We start from the raw sequence: 13,576 nt of genomic DNA on the forward strand, positions 1-13,576 counted from the left end.
GGTAATAACCTCCATTTTTCTGGATGCAATCCTTTACTTATGAGATGAGCCAAGTAAATGGCTTTTCTGACCACTGCCGCTACATGGTCGTCTAATGTGAGATTGTTGTCAACCTGTCTATCCAGGTCTCTCACCACAGGTTGTGTGCTAAGGGGGTTGCTGTTGATGTAGTAATCAATAGGGGCCATGTTTTTGCTGAATGGTATGATAATACATTTCTTTGCATTTAACTTAAGGCCATGACTTTGGCACCAGTCATTTGTTGCTGTGAGACCCTCTTGCAGTATGTTAACATCATTTGGGGAGTCAGTGACAGCACCCACCTTACAATTGTCCACAAACTTGTTCAGCCACAAGCCTTTTGTCTTTGTCTGGACCTCTGAGAAGTAGATGCCAAACAGTAGGGGTCCCAGGACAGATCCCTAGGGGACACCATTAGTGACAGGTCTGCTGTCAGAGGTGGAGCACCTATTTTGACCTTGTGGGTCCTATTGATGAGCCAGTTGGCCACCCACCTGATGAGATAGGGATGTATGCAAAGCTGTGTTAGCTTTTTGATGATGCCCGAGTGGGGGATTGTGTCAAAGGTTTTTGGCCAAGTTGAGGTATGCTGTATTTACTGACTTTCCCTCATCCAGGGCCTTGGTGACAGTCTGAAAGATGTCAACCAGGCAAGATCTGCCCTTGATGAATCTGAACTGGGTGGGGTCAAGTACTTGGAGATTGCCTAGGTCCTTCTTTATGAGATCCATAATAATATGCTCCATGGCTTTACAGATCAGATGTGTCAAGTTAATGGGGAGATAGTTTTCAGGGTCAGTAGTAGCACCACCTTTGTGCAAGGGGATGGCAATAGCTGTTCTCCACTCTGCTGGAATGAAACTTGTACTTAGGTTGTGGTTGAATAGGGTGCTCAATGGTGAAGCCAGTTCTTGCTCCAGATGGTGCAGAATACAGCCTGGGATACTATCAGGTCCCATGGAAGCTGTATTCTTTGCCTTGGATATGGCCATTAATACTTGATCTATGAAGATGTGAGGTGCAAGACAATTATCTGGAATGTGCCTTTGGGGGGATCAGGGGGGTGAAGTTTGCACTGAACCTATCTGCTAGCAGGTTGGCTAAGTCAACAGGACCAAGTATAAGTGGTACCATTGAGTACTAATTTGGAACAAACCTGGGCTTTGTCATGGAGGTTCCTGTCATAACTGAAGAAGGCTTTCTGGTTTCCCTTTGTTTTGGAGACTAGTTTTAATTCATAATTGGCTTTGGAGGTTTTCAAAAGTGATATAATTTGCTTTTTGAGGCTCAGCAGGGAGTTTTTCCAATATGAAATGTGTTCCTTTTTACCCTTGGACAACAGTTTCTTCCTTTTGTTGTAAGGCGTGTTGATAGAGGATGTCCACCAGACAGGTTTGTGTTTCCTTGAACAGCAGGTTTTAGTTCTGTTGGGTATGGCTGAGTCCATGCAGTTGTACAGGTGCTTGTATACTGCACTGCCATACTGTTCAGCATAGTTGTCCGCATCGGATGGTGTGTGAAGCTGCTGATACCCTCCCATTGGTTGTAGTCAGATTTTGAGAAGTTTTTTAGCCTGTTTACGGCTGGGAGGGAGGGGATGGGTGAGATAGAAACTTCAAATTAGATAGACCAATGATCTGATCTCACGAGGGAAGAACTTACTACGGGAGTGGTGCAGCGGTCACCCATGTTGGTGAGAACCAAGTCCAGAATGTTATCTCCCCCTGTGGAGAATGGCACAAGCTGGTCTAGTGTATTAGAACTGATGAAGTCTATGAATCATTGGGTGAGTGCATTAGCGCAGGAACAGTTCATCCAGTCTATGGTGGGGTAGTTGAAGTCACCAAGGATCAGGGTGTTATGGGTACCTTGGTGGCGTCAAGTAGGTCCAAGTAGGAGGAGTGGGTGCCCTGAGTCATGGAGGGGGGGGGGTCTATAGCTGGCTATAACTTGGATGTCCTGCTTTATCTATCAGGTCCTGCAACTGCTGCCTGAATGCACTCTTTTCTTCACTGTTACAACTCTGCTGTGAGGCACAGGCTGAAATTATGAATACTGCCCTGTCCTTATACTGAAGTCTGATTGTCATGAGTCTGACACTAATTCTGATAACATCCCTCACTGTTTTCTGAAGCTTTTCCCTCACCATCTCTATTCTATCCTCCCCCAAGTTGTAGACTGTGGATTGCAAGTCAATTGGCTTTGCTGCAGTGTTCTTCCATCTTGTCTCCTAGATACAGAGGATATCCAGTATCCTCCTTATCATGTCATTCAGTTCCAAGCCATGTCCTGTCAGTGAACTTATAGCTAGGGCAGCAATCCTTAGTTCATGTTTGGCAGGTTGATTGGTTTTATATCCAGCTTTCACTCAACACAGCTATCCCAGATAATCCAAGCTGAGCAGCTGGACACTTGCCAGCTGGTAGCTTATTGATCCAGAGCTGCTGGGCTTTATGGCAGAACACACTGGCCAGTAGATGCACATAGACCACTCCAGCGATTAACATGGGTCCCTGGCATAGGTCAGAGTAGGCCTGGGTTCTCAACCCACTTCTTACCAGCAAATGCCCATGCCCATTTTGTAAACTGAAAAAAAAATGGCTGGCCTTTCATTTGGCTTTATCTTTTCTGTTTAGGGACACTGGAATCATTTTTCGTGTTAATGCTTATGTCTTATTGTCCAGTTAACAGCACTTCTGTTTCACTGATCCATCCCAAAGTTTGCCATAATTCACTCCAGATTTCCCATATAACTTAAAGACCAATGCATCCCTGAGATATCACAAGTATCACTTCTGCAAGATCTGTGGGGCTGATCATGTCACCTAGACAGTGGTCTAAGGACGTAGTGAAGTATTTGAGAGAAACATGTAACTCAGATGAGAGGAGAGATGGAGCTGTATCTAATTGTACAATAGAGTTTAAATTGTTGTACCGAATATCTGAAGTAAGAAATAGTTCATGGGTTCATAGCTTAGTACTAGGAATATTATCTCAATGACAATGCAGAACCTAACCATACACCCAAGGAAGTAAATATAACCCATAGATTTATTTGTGTGAACCCAGCTAATCTTCAGGATAGCTAAAAAAGAAACGTTTTCAGGCAAAATGCAGAGCTGAAGTCTTCTAAAATGTATTTCAGAAATTATAATTGTAAAGAAACATTTACTTCCAGCCATACTTCTAAACTGTACAGATTTTTGCAGAATGTCTAGATTTTTGCCTCAGATATTTGGTCTGTTCCTCATAAAATATTTGGTTTTCTGGCAAATCACTGAGGATTGAAATAACTAAATAATGACCAAATAATGACATATATTTGAGTTTCAGATTTCATATCCTTCAGAAAATATATGCTAACACAAGGTCTGTTATTCTAGCAGCTTTCTAAGTTTATAAGAGCAATACATTTAAAAGCTGCCCTATTTTGGGGGCCTTTGCCCCCCCCCCATTATTTTAGGCTTTGTGCAGATTTCATGCACTCAGTGGTTGAGAGGTATACTTCCAGCCTGCTCCAGACCTACTGGGCTCCACTTAAAACTCTTCCCCTTAATAAAGCAATAGACACATTTAACACAATATTTCTAAATGTCCCAACAGAGCAAGCACCATTAAGAATCTAAAGAATTAAAAGAAAACCAGCCCTTAAGTTAACTGAAAGCAAAGCAGCTCATGCAACTTAGAGATAAAGCCTGGAAGTCATGGCTGCAAACCAAGTCTCAAACATCCCTGCAACAACATAGGCAGTTAAGGAACCATAGCAAACAATGCATAAAACAAGACAAGAAAGATTATTACAGCAACATCAAAAATTCATCATCAAACAGTCCAAAAAAATCTGGAAATCAAAAAATGCATTGCTTATTCTTGGAAAAAAAAACATAACTGAAACCAGCCCCAACCAATAACAACCAAAGTATTGCTTCAATTTTATTCACATTTTATAAATACAGTAACTTCCCTCCTACAAAACAAAACTACTAGAAATCCAGCCATCCCACCAAATTCATTGAAGCTACAACAGATCGTTGCACTCACTCCAGTGCCAACATCTACAATTAAAAAATACCTATGTACCTAATGAAAAAATTCTACATAATATCCCTCCATAAAGGTGGCTCATCGACCAAGCTCACAAACCGTTATCCCACACCAAACTACTAGGTGTAATTATAGACGACCACCTGAAATCTGATCTCCACCTTCAGCAAGCTATAGAAAACCTAGGCTGCCTCTTTAGAGTAAAAGACTACCTTACTGACTCTGCTAGACACAACATGGCCACTTCATTTCTACTCCCCATCCTGTTATATGCCTGTCCTATCCTAACCAATCTCAACTCCTCCCTACCAAACTACAACAATGCTATAATAAAGTAGCCAGATTTGCAACCAACCAACCAACCAATAATATGCAACATATCACTACCTCTCTCTTAAAATGCTAAACTGGGTCAAACTAAATAATTCTCTGTTGTACTCACAATTAATTACAACCTTCAAACTACTGTATAACCCTGAAAAATCCCTATCTCTTCACTGTGCTATTTAACCTTATGTTATATAAACAACCTTTAAGCTCTTCTTTCAAATCATAATTCTCCCTAACTAAACCTAACAACAATGAAGCATACTCCCTGTATTCACACTGCATTGCTAACAGCTGGAATACCATCCATCCATAACCCTTTTTTCCCATTTTTTGAACATGGGGTTGGGTTGTCACTGCAACAGTGACAATCATCTAGAGCAAAGGTTTACACAGTCTGGTGGCTTGCCCTGCTGCTGTAGTTCTTCCACACCCACACACTAACAGCTATGACCAGTTAAGAGTGGCCAATCCACCTACTCCATGTCTTTGGAATGTGGGATGAAACTGGAGCACCAGTAGGAAACCCACGTGAACACAGGGAGGACATGCAAATGCCACATAGAAGGCATCCCAGCTGAGAATCAAACCAAGAACCTCTTGTTGTGAGGCAACTACACTATCTGTTATGCCACTGTGCCACCCACTCCACTTAAGAGCAAAATATCTGTTTAAGGTAAGAGACAAAAAATATAAGAAATGGAAAAGAGGTCAAACTACAACTTTGAAAACTGAAATAAACAAGATGAACAAACAAATTAAGCATAGTGTTAAATAATATCAAGAGAAATTTGAAGAAAATGTATATAAAGATATTGAGCATGATGGAAACCATTTTATAAATATATAAGATATGGAGGGAGTAAAGATCTACAAATTGATAAACTCTGTATAGATTCTAAAATGTATTCTCAAACACAACAGATTATAGATATATTTACAAAATATTATGCAAAACAGTTTGGTTCCACAAAGGGGGTGATAAGTTGTTCTAGTGATATCCAGGTAATCTCAGATACTGGAATCAAAATAGATTATATCGTAGAACAACCATACAAACTGGATCCAAACAAAGCACTGGGAGGAGACAGAATAACTAGTAATGACCTGAGAACACTTCAGCAAAACTTATAGTTCCATTATATCTATTATTTACTATTATGTACTAGGTCGTATAAATATGGGGAGATTCCTCAAGATTGGAGACATGCACTTATTAAACCTGTTTTTAAAGGAAAGGGGAATAAGACAAACCCAGAGTCCTCTAGACCCTTAAGTCTACTTTCATGTGTTGGCAATAATGTAGAAGGTAATACTGGATAAGTTCTTGTCAGAACTGGAAAGACTGGGACTTGAAACCATGCATCAGCATGCATATGTTGAAAACAGCTCTATTACCAATTGTAACAAGATGTTAACCCAGCCACTGGGGATGCACAAGCCTGTGTATTTCTTTGTGCCAGTCCCAAGCCCAGATAAATGGGGAGGATTATGTCAGGAAGGGCATCCAGTGTAAACATTTTTGCCAAATCAAATATGTGGACAACAATACAAATTTCCATACCGGATCAGTCGAGCCCAGGTTAACAATGGCCACCACCAGTACTGTTATCAAACTGGGTGCTAGTGGAAATTGGCTACTGTTGGCTGAAGGAAAAGGAGAAGAAGAGAGGGAAGGCATGCATGGAGGTAAGAGGAGAGGAGGAAGGTTAGGAGTGTAGAAGTGAGGGTAGGAACTTTGAATGTTGGCAGTATGACTGGTAAAGGGAGAGAGCTAGGTGGTATGATGGAGAAAAGGAAGGCTGATGTATTGCACGTGCAAGAGACCAGATGGAAAGAGAGTAAGGCCAGGTCTATCAGAGGCAGGTTCAAATTGTTCTACCATGGTGTGGATGAGAGAAGAAATGGGGTAGGTGTTATCCTGAAAGAACAGTATGTCAAGAGTGTTTTGGAGGTGAAAAGAGTATTGGATCGAGTGATGTTTATGAAGCTGGAAATTGATGGTGTAATGATGAATGCTGTTAGCGCATATGCTCCACAAGTTGGGTGTGCAATGGATAAGAAAGAAAAATTTTGGAGTGATTTGAATGAAGTGGTGGAGAGTGTACCCAAGGGTGAGAGAGTGGTGATTGGAGTGGATTTCAATGGGCATGTTAGTGAAGGGAACAGAGGGGATGAGGAGGTGATGGATAAGTATGGTGTTAAGGAGAGGAATGCAGAAGGTCAGATGGTAGTGGATTTTGTGAAAAGGATGGACAAGGCTGTGGTGAATACATATTTTAAGAAGAGAGAGGAGCATAGGACGATGTAAAAGAGTGGAGGAAAATGCACACAGGTGAATTGTATCCTATGCAGGAGGGCCAGTCTGAAGGAGATTGGAGACTGCAAAGTGGTGACAGGGAAAAGTGTAGTTAGGCAGCATAGGATGGTGGTCTTTAGGATGAAATCAGCGATCAAGAAGAGGAAGAGGAGGAGAATGAGGGCAGTGCCAAGGATCAAATGGTGACAGTTGAAAAAGGATGACTGTAAGGTGGATTTCAGGGAAGGGTTAAGAGATGCACTGGATGGCAGTGAAGGTTTACCAGATAGCTGGGCAGCCACAGCAGAGATGGTAAGGGAGACAGCTACAAAGGTGCTTAATGTGACATGTGGACAGAGGAAGGAAGACAAGGAGACCTTGTGGTGGAATGAGGAAGTACAGGAGAGTACACAGAGGAAGAGGTTGGTGAAGAAGTGGGATTGTCACAGAGATGAATAAAGTAGACAGGAGTAAAAGGAGATGAGGTGTATTGTGAAGAGAGGTGGTGAAGGTAAAGGATAAGGTGTATGTGAGTTGTATGAAAGGTTGGACACTATGGAGAGAGAAATGGACTTGTACTGATTGGCTAGACAGAGGAACCAAGCTGAGAAAGATGTGCAGCAGGTTAGGGTGATAAAGGATAATGAGGGAAAAGTACTGACAAGTGAGGAGAGTGTGTTGAGCAGATGGAAAAAATACATTGAGGGGCTGATGAATGAAGATAATGAGAGAGGGAAGGTTGGATAATGTGTGGGTAGTGAATCAGGAAGTGCAATGCAATAGCAAGGAAGATGTAAGGACAGCTATGAAGGGGATGAAGAGTGGAAAGGCTGTTGGTCCAGATTGCACACTTGTGGAAGCGTGGAGATGTTTAGGATAGATGATAGTGGAGTTTTGTAACCAGATTGTTTAATGAAATCTTGGAAAGTGAAAGGATGCCTGAGGAGTGGAGAAGTGTATTGGTACTGATGTTTAAGAATAAGGGTGATGTGCAGAGCTTTCTTAACTACATAGGGATAAAAGTGATCAGCCACAGCATGAAGTTGCGGGAAAGAGTAGTGGAAGCTAGGTTAAGAAGGGAGGTGATAATTAGTGAGCAGCAGTACACTTTCATGCTAGGAAAGAGCACTACAGATGATGTTTGCTCTGAGGGTGTTGATGGAGACCTATACAGAAGGTCAGAAGGAGTTGCATTGTGTCTCTGTGGACTTAGATAAATCATATGACAGGGTGCCTAGAGAAGAGTTGTGATATTGTTTGAGGAAGTCAGGAGTCACAGAGAAGTATGTAAGAGTGGTACAGGATATGTACGTGGGCAGTATGACAGTGGTGAGGTCTGTGATAGGAGTGACGGATGCATGCAAGGTGGAGATGAGATTACATCAAGGATCAGGTCTGAGCCCTTCCTTATTTGCAGTGGCAATGGACAGGTTGACAGATGAGCTCAGACAGGAGTCCCTGTGGACTATGATGTTTGTGGATGACATTGTGATCTGTAGTGAGAGTAGGGAACAGGTTGAGAAGACCCTGGAGAAGTGGAGATATGCTCTAGAGAGGAAAGTAATGAAGGTCAGCAGGCCTAAGACAGAATATATGTGTGTGTGAATGAGCTAGAGGACAGAGGAATGGTGAATATGCAGAAAGTAGAGGTGGCGAAGGTGGATGAGTTTAAATACTTGGGATAAACAGTTCAGAGTAATGGTGAATGTGGAAGAGAGGTGAAGAAGAGAGTGCAGGCAGGGTATAGAAGGGTGTCAGGAGTGATTTGTGACAGACGGTTACCAGTAAGAGTGAATGGGGGAAGGTCTACAAGATGGTAGTGAGACCAGCTATATTATATGGGCTGGAGATGGTGGCACTGATGAAAAGGCAGGAGTCAGAGCTGGACGTGGCAGAGTTAAAGATGTTAAGATTTGCATTGGGTGTGATGAGGATGGACAGCACTAGAAATTAGTATATTAGAGAGTCAGCTCAGGTTGGACAGTTTGGAGACAAAGCCAGAGAGGCAAGATTGCACTGGGTTGGACATGTGCTGAAGAGGGATGCTGGGTATATTGGGAAAAGGATGCTAAGGATGGAACTGCCAGGTAAGAGGAAAAGAAGGCAGCCTAAAATAAGGTTTATGGATGCGGTGAGAGAGGACATGCAGGTGGTTGGTATGACAGAGCAAGATGCAGAGGACAGAAAGAAATGGAAACAGGTGACCTGCTGTGGTGACCCCCTAACAGGGGCAGCCAAAAGGAAAAATAAGAAGACCACCTGTAACATGATGTTTCATAGCAATATAATAACAGCTATGAATAAAACAGTGTGCTGTGATGTAATGTATATAGCTTTAAGTTCAGCATTTGACACGGCCATACACAAAATACTGATCAATAAAGTGCAACAACTAGGTATTGATTTACTCTTGATAAAATGGATAGCTGTATGACTTACAAATAGGACATGACAAGTATCATACAGCAATTGGACAGGGTGTCTCACAGGGCTCTGTCATAGGCCCTTACTTGCTTTTAAATATAAAACAAAGCCAGATACAAGAGCAAACTACCTTATTATTTAAATAATTCATTTAACCCAAAAGGTAGTTAACACTTAAAATATTACCTATCTAGTTAAAGCTTTTAATGCTAAAATAAGTTTCATACTGCAGCAGCCATTCAACCCTGGATAAAAATAGGCATTTAAACTTAGTTGCCATACTTACAACATAAAAAAACTGAGCTTAAACTTAAAGACCATATCTATGCACATCAATATTTTTTTATAGTATTAAAAAAATGAATTTATCTAAAGCCTTAGCTAAACATGCGAATATGAATGAGTATCTTTTTTTTTAAATATTTGGTCATTGATCATGTTCCTGTAAAGGTGAGGGAAGGGCCTTGGGAACTTTATTTGCCAAAGAAAGAGTCAGTGTACACAGGTAACCTGTAAATGGTTAATCTCCTAGGCCCATGCTTACACTTATCAAGGGTATCAGAACTTGTCAATGATTTGGGATACATGGATAAGCTTAAAAAGGCCCTTGTGGTCATTAGCCTAGTAAACACTTATGAACTAATTGGTTACCTGAAAGAGCAACTGATTCATGGGACAGACTACCAAACTATATTAAAGTAAGCACTAGTTTAGATATTTTTACGAACAGCCTAGACCCCTATTACAGGTACAGCTGTTTTGGTATATTGGCCGGCTAGAAGGACATTAATGTCCATGCTTGAAATATTTGTATGTATACATGCATGTATAAGAACAGTCTGCAACCTGAAATACTTTAAATGCAACATCTGATAGATAAATAGCCTGTACCTGCACCACCCTAGGTTAAACTGGTACTAATATAGCTCTATGAATTTGTGTCATAACCCTCTGCTGCACAAAATCTATTGTACTGTTATCACAACTATAACCTCCTCTGTCATCTCATCTCTTTTATCTTCCTTGCACCTTCTCACCTCCTTCCTTTCTTTAGGTTGATCTAACTCTATTTATCTTCTTATGTCCTAGATTTTGAACAAGTCTTTATAGGTACAAATGTTTATATATGAGGCCTGATAATCTATGCATACTGATGATTTTGCATTGCATATACCTCCCTGTGTTAAAAATTGATTCATATAAAAGCCAAATGAAAATGTTATTTCTTTTTTTTACTAAAATTGTTTGTAAATGATGTGACTGATGTCAAAGATATCTGAATAATGGAACTGATGCTCATTAATGAAACTGACTGTAAATGATAAAACAATGCAAATAATGACAGTGATATCCGCATAATGGAGCTTTCTCCCCATGTCTGCACTGAAAAAGGACACTTTTCAGTCAGACTTTCCTGGTAAACAAATGACAATAAATAATCTGGATTGTTTTTGTGACTATGCTAGCTATGTTTGAATCAAATCTGAGTTTTTGTCAGTTATTGATCACGTGGTCATAATTTCCTTGTTAGGAAGACTGTCAAGCAAATCCATATTCAGAACTATCCCAAGTTTTGATGAAGAACCAGTAAAAACTATGTTAGTCATGTTGGAGATATTTTGTCAAATATAGCATTGCTTTAATATTATTAAAATTATTGACAGAGTATAACACTGACTTTTATATATATATGAATCCAGAGATATCAGTAAGATAGAAAAGGAAATCCTGAATTACTTCACAAATCAATTTTTTGTCCCTCAGGGGATTAGCCTATGAAGAAAGGCTGAAAAGACAAAGACTACATTCAGTCTGTTGTAAGTTATTTAGAGGTGACTTGATTTAGTCACACAAATGTTCACAAAACATTGCTATACAGGCTACAGTAGGTTTTAAGCTTTTTTTCTTAATGTTAACAAAAGAAGAAATGAACAGCTCTCAATAACAGATTTTGCAGTACAATAAAAAAATATAACTCATTTCAAAGTAGAATTGCCAGAGAGTGGAATTTGCTGCCTTCATCTGTCAGAATAACATTGTCCTTTGACACCGTTAAGTGCAAGATTAAGGACTTGTTCAAAGAAGTTTACATGACTTATTTTAATTGGTACAAGACTTATTATTGTGCCCTCACATGAAGTCCTGATCTTTTCATGTAACATTACAATACTGACTGACAAGCTGTTTTTGCACTATTTGGAAAAAAGCTTGTAGTTTACTTTCAGTCACTTTAATGAAACTTCTTGCAGAGTGATGGTCAAATGATCCACATATCAGACAAGTTTGGCATGACCATAATGAGCTCCCCCATTTCATTCACATCTAGGATCCAAGGATCAGCACTTAACACACAACACTTGTAATAACCACAATAAAGGCTTTTTTGTATGCAAGTATATCTAAGCATTGGAACGATATCCCATTGGTGTTAAAACAAACTGCCATCCTTCCCAACATCAAAATAAACCTAAAAAGTCACCCTAATTACTCATGTTTCTGCCTTTGCTAATCTCCCCCCGGTAAATTCAACCTACTAATAATACTTATGTCAGTGCTCATTATTGCCATATATCTGTTGCACTGCCTAAAGACGATGCGAGATTACAGGAGGATCTCCAGCTATTGAACGCTATAAGATGATTATGCTGTATTTGACCTTTACCCTGACACTATCAGCAGTCCTCAAGTGATATTCTCTGTGTAAACAGATCTACATCATGCTGCTGGCTCTCTTGTCTGATTGTGGTCCAAATGCTGTTTTTCAAACAGTATAACTCCCTATCTCTGTAAATTGATATACATCATGTTACTGCACATTTATCTTTGACTTCTGCCTAAATGCCATTATTCGGACAGTACATTTATCTATGACTTCTGCCTAAATGTTGTCTGCAGCCACTTGCATGTTTTACAACATGCTATTACTTATTGTATGTAAAAATTGCCGCTAAATGTTACATTTATATGTTGAATGTTAGCTTTACCATAATAATTTTCTGCAGCTTTTCTCCCTAGGTCTCCACTGAAAGAGGATATCATACACAGTCAGACTTTCCTTGTAAACAAAGTCAAATAAATAAGTACATTTTTATTTCACGTTATATTCTTGCAAATCAGTTAAACCCTGTGCACACAAGTGTCCCTTTTCAGGTGCAACCCAAGAGCACAGCCTGATCATGCGACTCGCTCACAATCACACCATAGGCAAATGGAGCTGGAAGGAATCAAATCCTGTACCACTGACCACAGGCAGCAGCTTGTTAACAGCTCAGAGCCTTAACCCCCATAAGCTTACTACCTGACAAGACATGAAGACTATGGACCTTAAACAGATCCCTGTGAATCAACAGTGTAAACTGGTGGAAGGGAAGAGATGGCGTAATTCCATCTGAGAGCTTGCAATATATTTGTGAGGTAGTTCATAAATCATCCAGAGGTTATATCTAAACCCTGCAAGTTCTGTAGGAGCTTTTTGTGACTGACTGTATCAAAGCTCTTAGGTAAGTCAAAACAAATAAAGCTCTTAGGTAAGTCAAAACAAATTGCATCTACTAAGTTACCCTTTTTTAGCTGGAAATATATGTATTCCACCATTTCTTGACGTACAGTGTCAATTCTGTGGTTCAGGTAGAAGCCATGCTGTATTCTGGAAATAATATTAGAATCAATAAGATGATTCAAGAGCTCAGATTTCTCAGTGTACATCATACATAGAAGGGGAATTCTACAGTCAGATGTAAATATGGACAATATGCTTGCTACACATCCTGATAAGGTCATTCCACAGGAAATACCTCAGATTTCAAACAGCTCACAGCCATTCTCACTTTGCAGTTCCACCATTTGAACTATCCATTGCTCACACGATATTTACTAAGTGATTGATTCCAATGGAAACAGAATATAATCATCTTTTCATATGCTTTACTATGAAGCATGTTCTCAGAAGATACAAACTATGGCCAGTATAATGCCTAAGCATAATCTTAAAATGTTGTACAGAACAGTGCAAAGTACTAGATAATCATTTTTGACAGGGGATGCTGTTCCTGCATCCCTCTGTTGCAGTGGCTCTGCCCCCACACCCCTGTTGTCTTGTAGATACTACCTCGAAGGTTACAGACATTTAGAAAGAAAATGGGAAAATGTGTATAAACATAAAACTCATCTTTTACCTTTTCTCCAAGTTCTGCAAACTCGTAACAGAGCACAGCACTTGTAACAAAGCTAGCTCTGATATTATATCAACAATATTTTTTATTTTTTTTATTTTTACATTTGTTTACCACACACACACACACACACAATCTGCTATTTACAGTCACCAACAATATTACCATTACTCACAGAAAAATCAAATTTTTATGAAAGATTTCAAAGTGTAATGTTTAAATGGGTCTACCTGAAAATATTGTAATACCTCAAAATCAAAGACTACATCGTTGAGATGAAATCAGGAAA

The 13,576-nt window shown here is 39.9% G+C and overlaps 1 protein-coding gene across 3 annotated transcripts in view; it reads left to right on the top strand.

The window, feature by feature from the left end:
- The window catches only part of CCDC197 (coiled-coil domain containing 197), a 580,999-nt gene that overhangs the window by 399,706 nt on the left and 167,717 nt on the right, over positions 1 to 13,576 (top strand). The window lies entirely within an intron of this gene.

The sequence above is a fragment of the Protopterus annectens genome, chromosome 6.part0, assembly GCF_019279795.1.
Source record: "Protopterus annectens isolate FY-2018-M chromosome 6.part0, PAN1.0, whole genome shotgun sequence".
NCBI classification, from domain to species: Eukaryota; Metazoa; Chordata; order Ceratodontiformes; family Protopteridae; genus Protopterus; species Protopterus annectens.